The following is a 23,465-nucleotide window of genomic DNA, read 5'->3' on the forward strand; positions in this document are numbered from 1 at the left end:
TGGACAGCCACCGGCTCGAGAAGAGTAGCAGTCTGCCCCCCACCTGGGGCTCTCCCGGTGGGAGGGCTGCCCTGTCATGCGGAAGGCTTGTCAGGCTTGTTTGGGGCCTGTCTGGCAGCCCAGGCCTGCTTAGGTTTAGCCTTTGCGGGCTTACGGGCGGGGGAAGGCTTGGTAAAGGGTTGACCTCTGGCCTTGCCCTGGGGGCGAAAGGACCGAAAGGCAGGCCTAGACTTCTGAGGGAGGGCCGTTGGGAGGCATGCAGTCTTGGCAGCTGCCAGGGAGGCTACTATCTTATTAAGTTCTTCTCCGAAGAGAGTTTCGCCCTTAAAGGGTAGTAACTCCAGGGTCTTTTTGGACTCTAAGTCCACTTTCCAAGGCCGGAGCCAGATGATGCGGCGTGCTAGCACAGAACTAGCTGATGCCTTGGCTGCTAGTGTGCCAGCATCCGACATGGCGTCCATTATAAAGTAAGCAGCTTGCTTGATATGGAGGATACACAGTTTAGCATCTTCAGATGCATCTTGCGCAAGCTCCTCCTCCAAGGTCTGAACCCACGGAAGAATGGCTTTGGCCGCCCAAGTAGCTGCTATTGTGGGCCTTTGAACTGCGCCAGAGTATGAGAAGGTGGCCTTAAGAGCCTGTTCTAGGCGCCTGTCGGTCTGGTCCCCTAAATTGGAACCAGATGAGACGGGTAGAACCGAGGGCTTTACCAGTCTTGCAACATGTGGGTCCACCGAGGGTGGTATTTCCCACGGCTTGCAATCCTCTGGAGGGAGGGGGTATTTGTTTAAAACCCTCCGCGGAATGCTGGTCTTTTTGCCTAGCTCCTGCCACTGATTTGTCCTGATTTCCGTTAGGTAATCGGAATGAGGGAACTGGGCCTTAAGAACCTTTTGCTTTTTAAAAACATCCTTAGACTTGGCGACAGGCTCCGGCTCAGGGTCATACAATAGGACCTCCCTGATAGCATGTATCAAGGCTGCCACATCAGGAGTCTCTGCCTGAGCAGCAGGAGTATCCATGTCATCCTGATCATCCTGTAAATTGAGGAGATCATCTGCATTATCAGCATCCTCATCTCCCCCATCGCCCCCATCATCAGTATCGGTGTCATCCCGTGCATCTGCTAGCAAGGGAGTCAAAAGGGAGCTACTGGGCTGTACTGCCTGGGGCAGCAGCTTTTGCATAGCAGCCGTAGTCTGCTGCAGGGTCTGCACCGTGGTCGATAGGGCATCCACCCAGGGAGGAGGGGGCTGGACTACGGGGGGGGGCAACAGTGGCAGGCAAGCGATCCACCAAAGTACCCAGTAAATGTTGGAACGCTGCCCATGGGGGTTGTTGTACTGTGGCAGTGGACTGCGCAGGGGACATGCAGTTGACACACAGGCCATCCCGAACAACATCCATATCAGACAGGCCTGCAGCACAGCCCTTGCAGGATAAGAGTACAGGAGATTCTGTCTGCTGACGCCCTCTTTTAGACATGGTGTACAAACACACTGACAAGGAGAGCTGACAGTGCACAATAGGATAAATCCCCTAAGGAAACCCTAGAGCAATATCAATGAGAGCTGTGACCAATGAGGTATTCCTCAACAACAGAAGTGAAAGGACAGATCACTGGACAGAAGTAGTGAGAAAAATTTTCTAGCACAAGTCACACTCACTCTAGTCAGAAATAGACTACTTCACCCTGTGTCAACCGCTTGACTCTATGGAGAAAAGTGGGAATAAGGGTGGCTGTGAAAGAGGCTACTGAACCTGTAGGCGATTTCACAGGGGAGAATGGTGCCCGCTCTCTGGAGGTGCTGAGGAGAAATGGCGCCTGACCGAGAGAGGGGGGCGGGCACCGTATAGGCGGCCAATGGAACGGCAGATCTCTTAGAGAAATGGCGCCAAGGCCGGGGGAGGAGGCTACAGGCCCGACGCCGCCTCCCCTTGCTGGACTTCCTCCACCGGGATGTTAGCCTTGATGGGGACCCCCCCCCAGCCTGCGCTAGTCCCCGGTGGTCTAGTGGGGTCACGGGCCGCGGCCTGCACCCACGCCAGCTGCCGCGAGCGTCTCCCCCGCCAGCGCGGCATGACAGCGATTTGTGCTCCAAGTGGAGCCTTACCTGTCCCTCTTGTTCCAGCCACGCTGTCCGGGGGAGAACGCTGGCGGTGCTAGGCGTCGCGTCCTCCCCCCTCGCCGAGGTCCTTCCTTGACGTGCTGTCATCAGAAGGAGCCGGCGCCGGGAGGGTGATGTAGCCGCTCGCTCCGCCGTCAGTGATTGACGGCGGTGAGCAGCCTCAGCCGCAAAGCGGCTTTTTGCCGCTTAGGCGGCAAATTCAAAATAAAAGTAAAAAAGAAAAAAGAAAAATGAAAAACAAAAGCTTAGTGGGGTTGTCTCAGAAAGGCAACCCCCGCTGATATAAGGTGCGACTGCTTCCTGCAGGCACCAACTAAAAACTGGCTAGATGAGCCTGGAGGCGGGGCTGTAGGGGAGAGGGCCCGGGCATCCTGGGAAATCTTTAAAAGCTGCGCTGATTGGTGCCTCGGACCCCCTGGATCCACCTACAACCCCGATGTCCCCTGTGGGACCCATGGACCCTGAAAAGGAAATCTGCACTACCACCTAGGAAAATATTCTCCTAGAATAGCCCCAACCACCCTCCATTCATGCAGCACCTCCATCCTAATATGTCAGCAATGCAGTGAAAGACAGCATGGCAATTTGCCGACCCTCCTGGGGGATGCAGTCAGTATCCCGGCGGTCGGAATCCCGGCGGTCAGAATCCCGACGCCGGAATCACGGCACTTTGTCCCTCTAGGGAGAATAAATTAGTGTGCCGAGCGTAGCGAGCCCGCAAGGGGGAGGGGGGGGGGGGGGGGGTTGCGATCCACGTTCCACCTTGTCGGGATTTCGGCGGTCGGGATTCCGGCGTTGCGATTTTGACCGCCGGGATTCCGACTGCCGGGATTTTATAACAATCCCCCTCCTGGAATGGCTAGGTGACTGAAAAATCGGGTGGCCCCCAGAAAGGAGTCCACGTCTAGCAGATCCCCTGCTAGCCCCCCCTGGATCCCCCTTTGCTGTCAATTTATAGAGCACATCGTAGCACCATGCTGTGCAGGACAATACCTGTTGGGGGTACCTGCACTGTATCGTGGGTGGGGGGGCCACAATGACACAATCATACCACCCCTCAAACCGCCCATTTACCGGCTACCCATGCCCCCCAAGTGCCAACCACGCTGACCCCTCAATGGGGGGGCAGAAATGTAGGCAAATATGCAGAAGTTCCAGTTGATTAATCTACAGTGTCTAGATAGTCAATATATCTATCAGGTGGACATGCAATTGGTCGACAAGGTCGAAATGAAAAAGTTGACATATGACAAGGTCGACATGCGATTTTCATGAAATATTTTTTTAAATCGGCTTGTTCTCACTTCGCCCATCCATGTCAGCATAGAGGGAGAATATAACAGCCCGAGCCCAAAGCATGGCATGCGAAGCAAGCTATGCGAGGGTATGGGTTACACTAATTGGGGGTCTCATGTCTACCTTTTCAAGGGGCTAACTTTTTCATGTCTACATTTTGACCCTGACAGCCTTTTGCCCCCGACCAATGGACTGTCTATCTAGACTCGGTTTATCTAATAATCCACACCCGTATGCAGCATGGTGCATAGTATAAATGCTATACATAATCCAGTCAAACAATGCACATCCATGCAAGTTATAACCCTACTTGATCTTTACATACAATAGGTCAAATAGTTCTAAAATGCAACTACCTGGAATTGCCCAATTTTACATTGTTTGTGGAAATTGTACATAATACCCCGTTCTCACTGCCGCAAAAACCCGGGTTTTTGCCAGGGCAAGTAGTATTTTCCCGTGTCCTGTCTCAGTGTGAAAGGGTCTTTGTGAAATTGCTCCGGGAATTACACACAGGTTTTTTGCAGGGTTTTTCCTGTGTAATACACATTGTGAACAGGTTAGACCCGGGTTTTTCTCACAAAATGCAAAAAAAGCAAGTACATTGCATTTCTCAAAGCTGCTTTTTAAACAGCCAATCAAAGATACTTTTTAAACATCCAATCAAAGCTGCTCTTAGATACCACACCCTTGATGACAGGCATACCAGGGGAAGCAGTGTGAACGGGGCAGACACAGGAATTTCCCGGGTCTAAGGTGCAGTATGAATGGGGTCTGTAGAACTGAGATGCTCTGTGCCCCGCCAAAAATACAGGAACAAAAACCCAGGATTTTGCAGGGGCGGCAATGAGAACACAGGAAAATCTACATTTCGGGCATTTTTACTCTGCAAGACATCCCCTCTGCTCAAAGGGTGGTAGACAATGAGCTGAATGAATCAGTGGAGCAAAAAACTTTTTGTAACTATTTTTCACCAATTTTTTTTACAGGGTATCCCATTAAATCTCGCTACTTTTTTTGTGCGAAAAACACACAGGCTCAGTGAAATCTTTGCGTTTCTGCGGCCACGGCCCTGAAAAAAGCTGGTGCTTATTGGGGATTCTGTTCGCCTTCCTGTAAAAGGTGAAGCAAAATCCATGATAAGCCGGGGTACGCGCTGGGTTATCAGGACTAATTCGATAGCCCCGGGCAAAGTGATTACAAAGTAATTGGATAACCCCCAAAGTCTATATTACATCATTGCAGCCTGTAAGCCAGTATTATCCATGTACTTCAAGGCCACACGTTACCCGTATATTTGCAAGTACTAAAAAGCAGCTGCAATTTTATGTGTCACCCCCCACATCACTCGTGCCAAAGTGACATCACACACTCCTCTCTTGCTGCACAATTCCATGACTTTCAGTGTCTTACAGGAAAGTCCAATTCTCTGCAATGTCAGCGACGAGTCACTGGGGGATATGGTCACTGGGTCACCAGCAAGTTGTTAGACAGTCATGAGGTTGACACCATTAGGTCGATATGCATTTATGTAGACATGTGTCTAGGTCGACATGCAGAAAGGTCGACATGAGTCTAGGTCGACAGGGTCATTAAGTCGACAGGGTAATTAGGTCAACAAGGGTTAGGTTGACTGTAAAAAAGGTAGACATGGGGTTTTTCACTGTTTTTTCAGCCGACATGTGCCGACAGGCGGTATTTCATGCCCTACCATCCACTAGTCATGCAAGGGGATGCGGTGCACTTTAACCTGTGTCGACTTTCGGGTCAAAAAACTGTGAAAAACTCCATGTCAACCCTTTGACTGTCGACCTAACCCATGTCCACCTAGACTCATGTCGACCTAAATGCTTGTTGACCTAATGGTGTCGACCTAATGATTGTCTAACAACTTGCTGGTGACCAACTAATCCACACCTGTCACTGGAACTCCAGCACTTAGTGGACACCAAAATCGGCAGATTTCCCATCACACCTCATAGAGGAGAGTAGGAAAATGACTGCTGGGGCTCCAAAACTTTCAGGGAGGTGCGCAGCCGAAGATCGGGGCTGCACAGAAATAACTAAATTCCTCATTTATTCTGCCAAGGTTCAAAAACAAAATGTGACCAATGACCATTCCTATAAAACAACTGAGACACTGTGCATCTCTTTCTATGCTGCATCTATCTATCTATGTATCTATCTATCTAGATATATCTATAGATATATCTATCTATCTACAGATACATCTCTCTATATGTCTGTGTATATACAGTATATATATATATATATATACACACACACATATATGTGCATGTGTATGTTGATTAATGCTGTCATTACAATAAATGTTGCACACACTTAGATCAGTTCTAACAGTTTTTTGCCTTCATTAATAGTTACTGTTTCAGATGCAGATTCTCATCTGAAGAAATTCCTGGGCAGATTGCAGAAAGCAGGACGTCAGCTTCTGTTTCAGCTTCCTCCCCGGCTGGAAGATGCTGTTAAGTGAAATCTAACCAAGGGCACTGCAGAAAGTCAAAAGCCATAGGGATACATGCATTACAGTCAGTCACCTATAGCAGCTTCACGTGACACCCAGCAATGTTAAATAAAGACTTTATGTATTCTCTGTAATGTTTTTAGAAACTGCATAAAAAAACACAAACACTGAAAACAACCTTCAAGCGTTTTTTTTCCAATAACCCCCCCCCCCCAGCTTCTGCCCCCAACCATAAATCTTACGCTCCCTCCTAGAGCAGCTCACCTGCAGTAAGAATTACCCCTGCAGTGTCCCTGCACTGATCCCTGCTAATGGCATAATCAGCTCATTTGAACCTAATCCACTCTCGGCCTGTGTGATAGATAGCCCATCAATACTCGGGGAATGTGAGCGCTACAATAGGTGCATAATACTTATTGCAAACGTTGCTATTTGTGAGGTCGGAGGGTAATCTCACACCACAGACATTGTATTGCACTAGATTCTCTTTATCAAATAATGTCATATCGGTGTTCGCTTTCTAATGAAGTAGATTGAAATGTATATATTAACTGCATTGCACATAAAGGTCTGTATTAAAGGTATCATCTTTATTCTTTATTAGATCACTTTTAAAATGATGTCCTGTCTTACAAGTATGCAGCGCTGCTCATAGTGCAGGATACAGGCCCCAGACAATCCGGTCTCCACTCCCCATCCTTCATTCTCGGGCAGGTTTGCTGCTTTGCAGATCTCCTGAAGGAGAAAGATTTCGCAATACGACACTTAAAGCTGTACTACTACCCCCCCCCCCCCCATTTCCTAACACCATCAAAGGGGGAGGGGGGGGGGGGGGGCAGACAGTTGCACCAACTATAGTATATGCTCCGGAATGACCCAAAAAGAGAATTCTACGGTTGTCAAAGCTGGGAAAAGGAAGATAATACAAAAGATGATGAGCACAGGGTGTGCATTAATGAGTATAATCAGCATGTTCCTTTTCTCCCATGCTTTGCAGCCCAGCAGTGTGCACTGACCCACAGCACATAATGATTCTCATACACTGCACAGTGCGCCAGTGTAAAGTGTTCCCCTTCAGATGACCTCAAGACTTTAGGCAAGGCATCTTAATGTCACAGAGACATGTTGCTTGTTCATAAGAACTTTTCATCTCCAGATCACATTGCGGGATCTGAATCTGTGGTGCCGGGCTAAATAATGGCTGAGGGGAGCAAATTATCACCTGTCAGCAAGGATCACTATCCTGCTATAGCGCAGAATCACCTCCTCCTCCTCTTCCACCAGCTAACTGTGTATTGATCACTCACAACCTGCCAGATATTCCAGAGTCAGAGGCAGAATCCCAGAGGACAGAGGGCAGAGCAGGGAAAGGCAATTCACAAGATGCTGATACAGGACGGACTGACAACAACTTTCAACCTGTCACATTCACAAGCCATAAATATCGGAGAAAATAAAAAAAGCTACAATACCAATACTATGTACAAAATAATACACACAATCTATACCTAGTATCAGTCTTATTATTTTGAAATAGTTATGGTGTCTTTTTACCTATGACCAGTATATAAGGATATTTATAAGGACAGATATGGTACTGTAGTTAGGTATATTTTATTTGTACATGTTCACTAAGCAATGAGCATATATTGTTTTAACTGGGGTATGGGGTAAAAAACCGGACCAGGACAAGACCCCAGGACTGCAGGACCGGACATAAAATCTGCAGTCCGGAGCTTGTAGCGTCCGGTCCGGGGGGTGTCCTGTCCGGGGGTGTCCTGCCTTGGGGGGCTGCCTGTGACGCCAGGTCCGGGCATGTAGCAAAAACCGGAACGGTCCAGGCCACACGGGGAGGCAGCAATCTCCCCTTCCCCATGTCCCTTATGATAGCTATCACAGGGAACCCCCTGGACGGGACACCCCCCGGACTGGACACTACAAGCTCCGGACTGCAGATTTTGATGTCCGGTCCGGGGTACGTGGTTACAAAAAAATAAAGATATATATATACTGTATATACATAGACATATAGATAGAGAGATATATCTGTAGATAGATAGATAGATAGATAGATAGATAGATAGATAGATAGATAGATAGATAGATAGAAATGGGACGTACTAAAAGGAATGACTGCTGAAGCAGTCTGGTCTGCTGAAAAGGAATGCCAATTGACTATAATAGGAGAGGATTACATTCATATGAATATTTCAGAAATTATTAGACCTATGAACTATTTAGATAGATAGATAGATAGATAGATAGATAGATAGATAGATAGATATGCAGCATAGAAAGATATATATATTTATGTGTGTGTGTATATATATATATATATATATATATATATATATATATATATATATCTATATCTATCTGTGTGTCTCGCACTTCCTACATCAGTAAGTATAGATGGGCAGCGCCACGTTGTGGGAGGTGCAGCCAGCGCTCCAGTTACCTGACCCCCGGAGACTCTTCTTCTCCCGTCTGCGCTGTGCTCCAGGCCGGCATGCTGGGGAAGCTGTGCCTCGTACGGTGCACCAGAGACTGGTCCTTCCCCCTGCCACTGCCACTGCTGCAATAATGCAGATCTCCGGCTGTCCCCGCACTGCTGGCTGCTGAGGACGGGACAGGATCTGCACTGCCCTCCCAGCGGCTCCTCTGCGGACAAGCACATCTTGGGCAAGTTGGAACATGTTCAGAAGTTATCTGTCAGCCCTTCCTGCACATGATCATCTATCTATGCACAACACTGTGCAGCAAATACAAGGATAAGAATACTGCATATACATATACTAATCAGCCTGCAGCAGACCCATTAATACCACACTGGCCAGAACAGGCATAATGATGGGCTTAAGCCCATAAATGTTTCAAGATTCATAATTGGGTTATGTTAATAATAATGAACTGCTGTCAGGCTGAGGACAGGTGCACACATTCCATATTATACATATACAGGGACAGATGTGTCTGCATGTTGCTGCTGTAATGCAGTGACTGCACAGCTGCAGTGTGAGGTAACTGGATTGCTGGGCTGCAGATGCTTTGGGACTCCTTTCAGTTCTCCTGGCTTGTCTGACCATAATATATCATTTTAATTTGTCTGATTTGGTATTGGCATCAACAAAGTTACTGTGATTTATTAGCAATACAATAATGCATAGTACCCAGCTTTTAAAATAGCCAGAGTAAGGGTGAAATTTAATAGGATGAGATATTAAGAAAGTGAGAGATTTGGTGAGAAATTGACAGTTTTTTTTAAAGCGCGAATAATTTACACTTCAAAATCAAACTGGTTTTGCAGTGTAAATGATTGCCGCTTTAAAAAAAAACCCTGGAGATTTCTTTCCAAATCTCTCACTTTCTGATTGTCTCATCCTATTACATTTCACCCAAAGTTTGATTTATATAGTGCGCTTTGTCCAGCGGGTCTCAGTACACTTAAGATTATGTTATAGAACACCATTAACATGTGCCATTTGCTCATCCTGTTACGGGATTCCCCTTTTGTGATTTAAAAATTGGGACTCTGATAACTGATCGGCTGACAAACTCTAAACATTTCTCAGACTTCAGCTTCCAAGCTTCCTCCCATTTCAAGCCACGTACACACAGGGAAATTCTGACCACCACTGTAATTTTTAACTATATCGGCAGTGCTGGCGGGTGTGCAGTTATGTTACTGCTCCAGCCCTTTACCCCATGACTCCAGATTGCATACTAGCTAGATATTACTAGTATGCTTGTTTGCAGAGGTCATGTGGACTCTCTTGTGCTCTATCTGTCTGTACCTCTGACACTTTGTTCAGCTGACTAGCATTCTACCAAAAGTAGTCACCTGATTCTGTTCACCAATCTACTGTTGAACATTTGTCCTCCAATCCCTGGCATTGCAGAAACCACCTGACTCTATTCTACAATCATCGCACTTCAGGAGTAATATAAGCTCTGTTCTAAGAGTGTGCAATTTCCATGAGCAAATTCTAGCTCCGTCCCTGGGCTTCAGACCCTGGACTACTAACTTGCATGGAAGTACTTAGCCTGTCCATTGGTTTCAGCCTGACAGTAGCATAACCGGTTCCAGTCCAACAGTCCCCATTAGTTTGAGTCTGACTAATCATTGGTTCTAAGCCTTAGTCCTAGTTTACTGACATCTTTACAGGGAAACCCAAGCAAATGGCTGGGACCTGCCCCTCAGCCACAGCTAAAACCATATCCTTGGAGAAGACCACTGGCAAGTTTAGACCCCGCACCTCTCTCTTGGGTGTCCGCCAATTCCCTGATACTCATCAGTGAATTCATTAACACCTCTTGTATTACTTTTCGGATATCTCTGGAACCAACCACTTTGCTCAAGCACAAGAGTTATCTTAGACCTCCAAGTTTCCACTACTGTGTATCCATCGCTGGCCCATTATGGTCACACGTGGGAACAGAAAAACACACACAAATCTATCAGAACAATGAAAAAAATTACAAAAATCTCAAGGACTTGGGCAACCTGACACAAAGCCACCAGATTCATCTGCATAACAATCAAAAGAGGCCCAATATACTTAGGCACAAACCCCAAGGATGGCTGAGGAAATGTAATATTGTGAGTAAACAGCCACGCCTTGTCGCCTGCCTTAAACATCATTTTTTGCTGCTGGGGAAGAAGATTTGCTGAGGGCGAAGTCTACTTTCTTCCGAATAGCCTTGAGACATGAAGCTGTGGCCTGGGTTAAAAACACAATGGATCAGCTCCTTTCTTGGTCAAGGCAGTGATTGGAGCTTCTAGCACTGAGAATGAATGGATGAAGCATCTATGGTAGTTTGCAGAGCCCAGAATCCTTTGGACACATTCACATGTGTCACATTAGTGGAACATACGCAGTTGAGAATGTATTGAAGCTTCCCAGTATCAATAGACAACCCTTTAGGGGTGATGATATAACCCAAGAAAGACATTTCTTTGACTCCAAATTTCAAGGATAGCACACAAATGATGTTCCCAGAGTTTTAGAAGAGCTTGCTTGACATAACCTCGATGCTGGTCCTTATGATGTGTACACACGGTCAGATGTGCCTTCAGATACTATCCACTATCCGATCAGATCGGATCGTGGATAGTATCTGAAGGCACATCCGATTTGCATACAAGTCTGACTATATAGTGCAGATCTGCACTATATAGTCAACCCAGACAAGACTTTCTGCCTTGCGATACGTGAACGCGCATCGGAATCGGATCGGGATCTGAAGGGTTAAAACCCTTACGATCTGCATCCGATTCCGATCCGATGTTGACTATATCGTCAACATCGGAAGGCAAAAAGTACCGTGTGTACACACCATAAGAAAGACAATAAACCAAAATATCATCCAGGTACACTACGAAGAACTTCCACAAGAATTCTCCTAGGACGTTGTGGCTGGGGAACCTGTCCCACATTGACAAAATGGATGCCACTGCACTTACGGGGTTAATCCCTGTGCCGCGGCACCATCTTTACATAAAAGTGGGCACTTGACATGTGGAAAATGTGTTTTTAACATTTATGTGTATTGCTGTAGTTCCTGGATATGGGAAGCCTGCTGCTGGGCACAAGGCACAAAGTATATGTATTTATGAAAAGTGTATTTAAATGTTTTTAATGAAATGTATGTTCTGCTGAGCTGGGACTGCACCATATATTTTCAATGTATATACGTCTAAGCGTATTCATATTGACGGAATCCACCAGCCTCTGTGATAAGGAGATTAGATGTTAATTGTAATTTCCTAGAAAGGGATCTGAGACCTTTTGTTGTTGATCAATACACAGCAGGAACTAGGCTCGGTGCATTGATCAACATAAGCACCTGTTCCTGTACACAAGGTGTCGGTAACGGACACTACCATGTTTTTTATGTGCAGTGTCCAGGAGATAATCAAATGATCTCCACATTTCTTGGAAGTTAAATATTCTAAGGAAATTGGATTCATCCTATTGGCATGTACTGTAATCTTGATTTAGTTATGCATTGCAAGTAAGATGGTCTGATTGATATGTGAACCCCTAAGTTTAGGGATAGCCATTGTTGCCATTGCCATTGATGGTTGCCATCGATAGCAATTCTGCAACTGGCCATCGATAGTGCTAAACTATGCAATGGATGACCATCAATATTTTTACATATCGATGGTCATCCATTGTGTTTGATTGATTGGCCTGTGGGTCAATCAAAACATGGGGGCGGGGCTTTGCGGGTGTCAGGGGGCGGAGCTATGATCAGTGTCCCGGCACTTTGAAAAAAAAGCAAAACATCGTTTTGCTGTTCCATCGATGGAGGGATACCATCTGGTTCCCTGCCATCGATGGCAAAAGTATTTGACATTGGCCATGAACCATCAATGATTTTGAATCATCGATGGTCGTTGGCCATCCCTACCTGAGTTATAATGCGGAGGTGGACAGAACAGGGTGGAATTACCCCCTGCGGTATTGTGTGTGGAATTGGGATAAAAAGGCACAAGTTTGACTTTTAAAATTGTACTTCTATTCTAACTGCTGTGAACATCTGTATGCTGATCCCCTAGCAATAGGGAAGAGCCATTTTCAGGACTTATATTTGAGCAAATAAACATCTTTGCCTCATGACAACTCCTTCATCTTGCGACCAATAGGAATATTACAAAGAGAAGTCCTGTTTTCCTCCTGTACTGGGTAAAGGATCCATCATCTCCAAGCTCCGCCCTCTGCCAGCTACCACTGTAGAGGACCTGGTCTGTGTTCAGTGACCAGTGAGGGAGTAGCAGGTAGTACTCAGGTGCCGGCGTGTGGGCCTGTGGAGGTAACCGTGGTTCCAGGTGCCACGTGGTAGGAGTCTGGTGGTGGCAGTGATATTCCTGCCCACTGTGTAGTGGGTGGAGTCAGTAACGCGTGGTTACTGACGGTAACAGGGAATTCCCTATTGGCCAGGTCCCTTGAGACCAGTAACCCCTATCTGTGGCTCCGAAGGGCGCTGCTAGAACACAGAGCAGGCGTTGGGTCACAGAAGTCATTAATGCCCCTTTCAGACCGCACTAAAAGAACTGTGTTTTGGAAACGGTAAAAAAGCAGGGTCCTACCCATTTCAGACCAGTGGTTTTTTTTGGGGTGTCAAAACGGATCTGAAACAGGATTCCTCCCCCCTGGGCAGCGCAGGGAGGGGAATAATCGCGCTGGGGGCAGGGGGTCCCTACAGTGTATGTTGTATCAGTGGCGGGGTCCCTGCAGCTACTAGTTCCCATACACAACACTTTTGTTGGTAAGCTGCTCAATCAGAGGTGTGTCACTCAGGTGCCAAAAGGGAGGGGTAATTCTGTCTAGGAAAAAAACATGTTGTATCCCAATTGCACACTGAGTGAGAAAATAACTACATATTAATCAGATAATACAGAGATCTTGGTTGCATATGTCTGCAGATATAGGGCTAAGCCCCCAGGCCGTACGTCAAGGCATCTCTGTCACTGGGGGTCCCTAATACTGGGTATGGGTCTGGGGTGTGGGCCCCCAACATGCCGACACAGGCTGAGTAATCCAGGGCAGCACACAAATTAAAATTAGTAGGGGTTAATAAGAAGCACATAGGTGCTATGTAGGGAAGTGAAGGTGTGATTAAAATACAAAATATATACAATGTGATAGGAAAAATAAGAGTTAATAAAGTGTTAGGGTGTGCTAACCTGGAGCAGACCAGCCCTACCAACACAGGGGGCACCACATTCCCAAATGTACGGATTTAAGGTTCTTCCCCCTGTTTGCAGCCGCCAAGTAAGTATAGAAGTCTGAAGTCAGTGGCCCTCCCTTCCAAGATTTCCAGGGTACTCTCAGAAAACGGCCACCGGCTGCCAATCACCTTGCGAGTAGCCTATAATGGCAAGCCATTACTGGCTTTGTTCGCTGGGGGATCCCACGCGGGCTGCATGTTCGTGGCCCAGCGATCCTGTCTGAATCGGGCCCGTTTTCCAGCAACCTGTGACCGAGACAAAACTTTCTGTCGCTGGGCAGTATTTAGTATTAGAGATGGCCATCGACCATCAATGATTCGAAATCATCGATGGTTCATGGCCGATGTCGAATACTTTTGCCATCGATGGGAGAGAAACGGCCGCAGTGAGTTACTCTCTTTCTGGGCCGTTCGCAGTGGAGAAGAAGGGGCGGAGAAGAAGGGGGGGGGGCGTTGGTGGCGCTGGGCCATGGGAAAGCCCAGCATTTTATGGGCGTTCCCATGGGTATGAGGGCGGGTATTGGTCCTGGCACCCGCAAATAAAAGTAATTTGCGACTGACTTTTATTTGCGAAAGGCTGGAGAAATCATTTGATGGTCGTGGCCATCGAATGATTTCTCCTGCGGCGGCATGGCTGTGAGTGGACACGGCACGTGGTAGGCGGGTGGGTAGTCTTTGGGGCGGCCTCACTGGTGTTTGGTAATCTACACAATGTGGTTTATTTTTGGCAGAGTGATCTGTTCTTTCAGTGCATCGAGGCACTTGCAGGGGTGCCTTGGGTCGGTGGTCCCGGACCAACTGAAATTATTTTTCATAAATGTAATAGTACAATCTGTGCTTGTATCTTCCAATCATAAAATATGTGGACAAACAGAAGCGAGCGCAGTTTCTCGTCACATAACTGAACCTAAGGGGGACCACTAAACAGATTTTTTTTTTATTGTATATGAATCTTTTGGCCTAGGGGGCCCATGACAACAATTCTCATACTCTAGGGCACCGTGATTCAAAAAAGTTTGGGAACCCCATTATTATTATTATTATTATTATTATTATTATTATTATTATTATTATTGTTATAATTATCCTTTAGTACACATAATCAAACAGGAAGAACAGTGACTTACAGTTGAAGACAATACAGGACAAATACAGGGTAAATGATTATAGGAACATCAGCCGATTACTGCAACATAAGTATCCCGGTGGCAGCAAACAGAATCCTTTGGTGCGGTCGAAGACTAGCTGCTCATACACTTGTGAGATATTGCATGCAATCATTCGATTTCGACCACGTCTGGCCGATAAATCGAATAATTGTATGCAATTGTATGCAGAGGGCGGCAGAAGTGTTTAAAACACTGGGCAGCCCTCTGATTGGCTAAGATAGCTCAGCCAATCAGAGAGGTGCCCAGTGTTTAAACACTTTTGCCGCCACCGCTGACCTCCGCCGCCTGCTAGCGCTACTGTGGCGGCAGAATTGTTTAGACACTGGGCAGCCCTCTGATTGGCTGAGCTATCTCAGCCAATCAGAGGGCTGCCCAGTGTGTAAACAATTCTGCCGCCACCACTGACTGACCCCCTCCGCAGCGCTTCTTGCGCTACATAATGCCGCCCTCTGCCCGCCCTCTTCCAGCACCCGATGTGCCATCTCAAGATGGCATGCGACATCGGGTGCTGCAAAGGGGCACTTTAGCACCACAAGATGTGATCGGGTTCGATGGACATCGCTCTGCATAACCTATTCTGCACATTTCAGTCATCAGTATATATCAGTATATATCTTAGTTCCTTGTTCAACTTCTCACACATGGCTTATTTCCTCCAAGGGTAACGTATGTAGCGCACCCTGAATGACTGCCCCACCACTGGGTACCTTTTATAGATGGAATATACAACCTATAGAATTTATTACCTAACATGGCTGCACCGATTCTACATAATGGCCCTTATTCTGGTTCACTCGCGGGGCAGATGTAACTTGTGCAGGGAGACTTAGACTTGGGAGGGGTTTTACTTCAAAGTGAGATCTATATTGCAGTGTAAAAATAAAGCAGTCAGTATTTTCCCTGCACAGAAACAAAATAACTCACCCAAATCTAACTCTCTCTCTGCACATGTTACATCTGCCCCCCTGCAGTGCCCATGGTTTTGAGAAGGAATTTGCCTTTGTGAGTGAAACAGAATAAGGGCCCAGGTTCTTTGTGCCCCTAATATTAATTGTTTTCACTTTGTTCTCCTCTTTATGTAATACTAAACCTCTGTGCTATGTTTTTGTTGTTTGTAAAGTCTTTTTAAGTCATATTAGAGAAAAGTGCTGTATAAATAAAATAATAATTTTTACTATTTAACTTTTTTTTTATTTTAAAATGTAATTTCAAAATAGAATATTTGCTTCTAATAAATGTCCGGCTGTTAAAATGAAAGTATCTGAATGCATGTGCGTTTGCTGACTTGACTGCAGCTGTATAGAGTGATAGAAAAAGGGAGATGAGTCAATGGCCCTTATTCTGGTTGGTGCGGTAATATCCGCGTGCGTTCGTGCCGCCGATGTTTTGTGTCTGCGCATGTGCAGAGGCGTCTCTGCGCATGTGCGAGGCGGACGCACGGCAACATTCCGCATGAAATGTGTACACTACGAACAGGGGGTGGAGAGGGGTGTGAAGGGCTATTTGAGCACATTACCATATGCATACGCCCCGCGTTTCATGGGCGTTCCCATGCAAACGCTGGGCGTACGTATGGTAATGCGGCTGTGACGCACGTGTAGGGGGCGGACATATGACATCGCCGGATGTCAGCTGCCCTCCCAGATCCCTGCTTTTACACGGAAAAATGTCCGTGTGGTCTGAGGTTGCGGGAGCTGGTGGACCACTCGGTCCTGTATTCGATGTTCTGCGACCATCGAATGATGGGGGAGGTTCCCTGACATTGAGGAGGCGTATTCCATGAAAAATACACGTGCGGTCCGTTCGGCCAGCTTCTTACCGCGTACGGACGGAGTTGGCGATCCGTATGGAAGGCGGGGTTTTGCACGCACGGTCCTGGCCGCATATTCGGATCCGGCCGCACCGATCAGAATAAGGGCCAAGCTACATAAGTGTCAGCTCTTATGTCAACTAAAATTACTGCCAATGTATTTAAGTGACGTGTACTGCACAGTAAAGTGGGAGGATGTGAATAGAAGTGAAATGAGATGGCCAGGTTCCTATTTATTTCAACACGGTTCAACACTATACAGTTACGTACAAATGCTATACCTACTGCATTATCAATTCACTTTGCTGGTATCAATCTCCATATCACTAAAACTGGTATGTGAAAACAGTGATAAGAAATGCTTAGTCTTAATCAGAATTCACCAATGAAAGTGTAATAGTATGTTGGACACATCAAATGAATACATTGGCCAGTATTCAATGCTCCCGAACAGTGAACATTGAATAGGGTGAGTCAGATTTTCAGTGAAAAAGATTCACTGCAAGGAGTGAAAACAGCCCGATCCGCCGAAAAAAAAAAAAGGTGAATCGGGCTGTTTTCACTCCTTGCAGTGAATCTCTTTCACTGAAAATCTGATTCACCCTATTCAATGTTCACTGTTTGCTGAATGCCGGCCAGTTTTCCGTTTTATGCTCGCTGCAATTCGCTGGTGTATTTCAATGGGTTTTCACTGGGACTCGCCAAGAGTGTATTCAATACTAGGATGGAGAACTGCTTTCAGCATGATTTTTGCCATGATTTACCATTTTGCATCCAACATCTTTTTAAGGTGAACTGGAAAGTGATCTTTTAAAATAAAGGTTTTTTGTTTTGTTTTTTTTGGTGTCAAAAAATCAGTCTGTACTCCATTTCCAATCCGATACACATGGGACTGTGCATCTAATTGGGCAGATTTCTGGGTGAAATCGAGCACAAATCGCGTAGTGTATAGGGGAGTTAACTCTCTCCCCCTCCCCACCCCCTTCCTCCCTCTAACTCTCCCCCTCCCTACCTCCTCTTTTTCCCTCTAACTCTCTCCTCCTGCCCCTCTCTGTATCACCTCTCTCCCTTCTTTTCCTCCGTCCATCCTGTCTATTTCCTCTTTTTCGCTCTCTCCCTTCACCTTTTTCTCTCCCATATGCTCTATCCCTTGCTCTCTCTCTGCCTTTTCTTTCTCCCTTGCCCCATCTCTCTACACTTTCTATCTCCCCCGCCCCTTCCCTTTCTTACAACCCTCTCTCACTCCCCCTCACCTCTCTTTTTATATCTTTCTGCCCTAGTCTCTCTCTTTTTCCTCTCTCTCCTCCCCTCCTCTTACTACGCACTCTCGCTCTCCCTGACAGCCCCCCTATCTATCTCTCTCTCTCTATACCTGAATCCTTCTATCTCCCACTCCATGTCTCTCTTCTGTCCTTTCCCTGACACCTTCCCGGTCTCTCCCGCTTTCTGTCTCTGACACCCTCTCACACTCCCTGTCTCTCCCCTTTCGCTACCTGACAACCTGTCTCACTCCATCTCTCCCCCTTTCTCTCCCTTACACCCTTTCTCCCTTACTGTCTCTCCCTGATGCCTTCTCTCTCTTGACAGTGGTGGTGGGGGACTTTCACATTTTAGCTATGGGGCCCACAAAGTTCTAGTTATGCCTCTGACTCTATGTCCACTATGTCCTTTTTGTAATGTGCAGCCCGGAATTGCACCCTAAATTCCAAATGCGGTCTAGCCAGTGCCTTGTGGAGTGGCATGCGTACATTCTCGTTCTTTTCCATACTCCTTTTTATACAGGCTAGTATTTTGTTGGCCTTCCTGGCTGCTCCATGACACTGTACTGCACCACATTATGTTATTATAAATAACAGGGGCATTAACTAGATGTGTGCCAACAGAAGCGTACCTACATATTCGTAGGCCCTATAGCATCAGTTTGTAAGGGCCCCCTATTTAGCAACTGATGGTGATAAATGTATGTAAAACATATTGGTTAGACAGCAAAGATGGGCCCCCTTCAGCTCTGGGCCCCATAGAAGCTGCACCCCTTGCACCTAATTACGATATGATATTTGATATTTCTGACTGTCGGAAAATGTCATAACTGTCGATAGTATGAATATCAACTCCTGGCAGCATACGTTTAACAAATATTCTTCTGTTTCTCTACTGTTAAATTGTATTCATTTTTTAGTGCTTTATAGGTTGTTGAGGCCATCTAGTGGCCACTCTCATTACTTACATCTACTATATATAGTACTGGAATAAGACCTTGCATATCAGTTTATTATTCAATATTATGGTACTTGTTCCCTAGCACGGCGCCCATCGCATCGCATACCATAACACTAAATAAGGTATACGATGGTATGCGATGCGACGTTGTACAATAAAATATTGCATCGCATTGTATGCCATACAATGGCATACGATGCAATGGTATACGATTTTTGTTCGTACAAGCACCCTGATGGGTCCTTACAATGTGAAATGGCCCCCCATAGTCAACGCCACCCCCAGGATCAACGCCAACCCGAAGAGTGGTGAGCGCAATACATATAAAGTAATCCGTGTCCCCTCGCAGGGCTCAATGCGCTCGCCACGCTTTGGGCTCGGTGTCTCGCTGCGCTCGCCACACTATCTAAAATGAACTCCACGCGACGTGGATAGTGGGGGCATGAAAAGGACGGAGGACGCGTACCGCCGCCCCTCGTGGGCTGGCTGCGCTCACCACGCTTCGGGTTGGTGTTGATACTGGGGGTGGCGTTGACTATGGGGGGCCATTTCACATTGTAAGGACCCATCAGGGTGCTTGTACAATAAAAATTAGTATACGATTGCATCGCATGCATTGTATGCGGCTATATGGCATGCGTTGTGATGCGATCGCATAAGATGTCATAAGATGAAAATATTGGGTGCCGTGCTAGGAAACGAGTACCAATATTATAATATAAATCAGTGCATTTAATATTGTGAGGGATCATTTTTATTCTGCAATTGTTTGATTTGTTAACCTTGGAATGGTATAGTGTATTAATACAGTGATTCGGTGTAGTGCTGGGAACTGCTTAGAAGCAGTCCTTCAGTGGACATACAGGTATGGCAGGAATGGGTGGGTGGACAAGGCGGACCAAGCGGGTGGATGCGGTGAAGAGGACAGGCTGGTTGGACACGGCGGAGAGGGTGGAATGCGGCTGACATAGTGAGCTGGTGTGTGGCAGCGCAGTGTAACCTAAACATCACACTGCGCAGCTGCACAACATGTTTTCCGGGCAGCACCTGAGCATGCGTCTGGAGAATGCAAATTTTAACCCCGAAATCCAAGCAAAAATTGGCCTAAATCCTGGGATCCCACCAATCCCGATGTAACATAGAATGCAAGACCAGCATCAGGCTGTCAGTGTCTGACAAATTGATGTTGGTTCATGGGTGAGGAGCCGACGGGCTCCATTTGGGAAAACAGAGGCATGTTGTTGTAGAATCGGGGGTGGGAAGAGCCAGATATCTCCACTATGGTATGTAGATTTATTGGCCTCTGCAGTGATGGGTGCTGGTGGGGTCTGATGCCTAGGACACAGATCCCTACTGCACATGAGACAGTTGAGATTGGCTAAGTCTGTCATCAAGACAGTTAAGAAATGGACTAACGAGGCTAAGCTGAAACTCCAGTCCTGCCTCAACTGCACGGACTGGAGGGTCTTTGAAGCCTCGGCAACTGACCTGAATGACTTGTCTGACACTGTCACATCCTACATAAGCTACTGCGAGGACATGTATATACCCACCAAGACCTACCGCATCTTCAACAACAACAAGCCTTGGTTTAACGCCCAGCTCAGACAACTCCACCGAGCCAAAGAGGAAACCTACAGCAGCGGTGACAGAGCACAATAAAAGGAATGCAATCTATAACCAGTGTAACCCTCCTTTATAGGAATGTAGATTACTCTAATGTCTGACTGTGCCTCCACCCCAAGCTTTGGTGGTATATAGATATTTTTATATTTCAATAGGGCGGGCTTGGGGAAACGCCCTTAAACATATGAAATAAACATATACACTTTAGCAATTTAGTTACACCTCTTTATATAATCAACATAATATAGGGTACAGTACAATTTCAAGGTAAATAATGGCATAAATCACCAACAACACACAAAATTTATTGTACCGGAACTGGGAACTGTTTGTTAGCGATGGACGCTACAACGGGAAATACTCCTAAGATAAAAAATTATGCAACACTACCTGAGATGGCTGCAACAAATAACGCACAGTTTAACTGGATGTAGCATTTAACTTCAACTGCCAACATTTCATTACATAGCATACTACCTTTCCATCACCACTTCAATTCTATACACAGACTTATTATTGCGCAATAATAGACACTTTATGTGTGCACACAGTCCTATTAGTAGTAGGCAAAATATAAGCGCTTCGATAGGGTGTTTGTGTTTTCAGCTCCCAATGGGACAAAGTGTTTGCAGTTCCTGTACTGCCACCATTCCTACCTGAGTACTTTAAGGTAAAGGGGCTGATGACCAAAGCAAAAAGGTATAAATGGTTACTTTATGAAGTTATTTGTAATCCACACGGCATATGATGACCGGGATATCCTGGGTGTCCTATCAGCAGCTCCAACCTGACCAGCTATTCTCTTTTCCCTACAGAGGCTGTACTTTCCTGAGTAGATGATGAGTGAGGGAACAATTCACCGTTGTATCCGGGGGCATACACTGGTCTATTATATGGTCATATCAGTGTCTGTTAAATGGGGAAACAATTGGTAACAGTCTATAACACCCTATGTTGAATGTGGTTCTTTTATAAAACACTGCAAGCTTCTCCTAGTGTCAGGATACTAAAAGACCATATGGTATAACCACTAGAATATCCTTGATAATACAGTCGGCTGAGAAATTATGATATCTACACTCTGGGTTTACAGTTGCAGATCTTGCTTTTATAAATGTTCCTGAAGTTCACATATAATAAGGGGTTCACTTAATCTTTCTGACTATCCAGTGTTATACCTGTAGTATCCTCTGAGACTGTATCCTCTATTTTATTATGACTTTAGCTCAGTCCCTATAGCAGCAGTACTTTCATTGAAGAAGAAGACTACCTTCTGCCGTATACATAGCTATAAGGTTTATATATAGATGTATCCTTCTGACTGCAGTGTAACATTGAACTGCTGCCTTGACCAATAAATCATCTCCTTGTCAGCTAGGGTTTTCCTCGCTATAATGATTTGTGCACTTTGCTGGCAAACTTTCAATGGCTGCACCCGCTCCTTATTCTATAGGGGGTTCTGTAGGCAGCACCACCGTCACTCCTTGTGTGTGTATTTCTATCACTATGGACTCAATCCATCTAAAGTCCGCCTCCACATCACACTCTGTCACGGCCAGGGACCACCTCTGTAGCTGCCCCTCTGTCGCGGTCTCTCTAAGTTGCCACTCCCTTTATGGGGTGGACAAGTCATGCGCCGCCTTCACTAATGACGCTGGCTGTATCTCCTGAGCAGCTCAGCTATGACGCCATTATGTGGGGATTACCCTCAGCCGGGTCAGATGCTCTGTTCACTTCCAGATAAGACGCCACCTGTCAGCTTCAAGTCACCGCTCACACCCGGACCATTGGGTAAGCGATCCTTCCTCTCACAGCAACGCTCTCCCTTCTATATCTGCTACGTTGCTCTGCATTTTATGCCTGTCATACTTTGCATTGTTCCTTTAATAACTCTTATGTACAGACACAATCATTAAGTGCTCCAGTCAGTAACTGCTTCTTTGTATAACACTGGGATGCTACCTGTATATAAATATACTTCCTCCTTTGTATAAGAAGTCTGTCATTGAACTCATCAAACTCACAAGGGCTAACGTTGAAGTCTTTATGTTTTACAGCACCCTCAGTCTGTTCCTTTACCTCCTTGTAATCCCCTCCAGTCACTCCCTGCTGTCTTATTTACTTAGATTGTGTCACTAGCTGGACTTGTACTCTGTCACAGAATGGGTGATCTGCAGTCCCACATAGGCCCTCTCCCCCAGCTGCTAGCTGTCACCTGAGCTGCTCCTCTGTGGCTGCTGTGGAAATGGGGGCAGGCTTCCTGCTGTGATCAGTGTCACTTCTTCTCCTGCACAGGTAATACTGATGGGACTCAATCCATTTACCAGCACCTACTATTTGAGGGAACTCTGGAGCCGATGGTGTGGGCTCCAGCCTTGCTGACAGTTACCCCAGACCCTCCCCTCAGGGAAAACTGGCTGCTCCGTTTCCAAGGGGATACAAAAGCTTTATTAGTCCCAACTGTATGAACACTATACAACATTCTGGGCTGTTACATCCTCTTATTCTCAGCCTTCTCCTTTCCATGAGCCCTTCCATATATGAATGAATCCATAAACATATACCATAGCATTAACAGAGAATACAGGCAATAAGCATTGTATTATATTACAAAAACCGTTAAGATATATATAAAAAACCGATAAAGTCAGCTAGTACACAGGTGATGCTATACATAACGCTATATATATTTCTATATACTTAGTAACCAAGGGTTACACCAGCAAGAAAACAACCAAACCCACCACCATGTACCAAGACCTAGCTGATGAGCTGAACAACTTCTATTGCAGGTTTGAAAAAGTAGTACCCTGTGAACCAAACCATACCCTCTGTGCTGCCCCAAATGTCGACAGCCAACTCCAGTAACTCCAGGTCACCCAAATAGATGTGGAGGAGATGTTCAAGAGGGCCAAACCAAAGAAAGCACCAGGTCCTGACGGAGTGTCACCATCTGCCCTTAGAGTATGCGCGGGTCAACTTGCCCCCATATT

The 23,465-nt window shown here is 46.2% G+C and overlaps 1 long non-coding RNA gene across 1 annotated transcript; it reads right to left on the minus strand.

The window, feature by feature from the left end:
- Nucleotides 1–5,847: 5,847 nt before the first annotated feature.
- Nucleotides 5,848–8,561, minus strand: LOC146042141 (uncharacterized). The gene is made up of 3 exons (XR_014463759.1): nucleotides 8,369–8,561; nucleotides 6,544–6,645; nucleotides 5,848–5,935 (listed from the first exon to the last, which is right to left on the minus strand). It is a non-coding gene; the product is annotated as an uncharacterized LOC146042141 (long non-coding RNA).
- Between the last annotated feature and the right edge of the window lie 14,904 nt (nucleotides 8,562–23,465).

This window comes from Crinia signifera, chromosome 19, assembly GCF_055691185.1.
Source record: "Crinia signifera chromosome 19, ASM5569118v1, whole genome shotgun sequence".
NCBI lineage: Eukaryota > Metazoa > Chordata > Amphibia > Anura > Myobatrachidae > Crinia > Crinia signifera.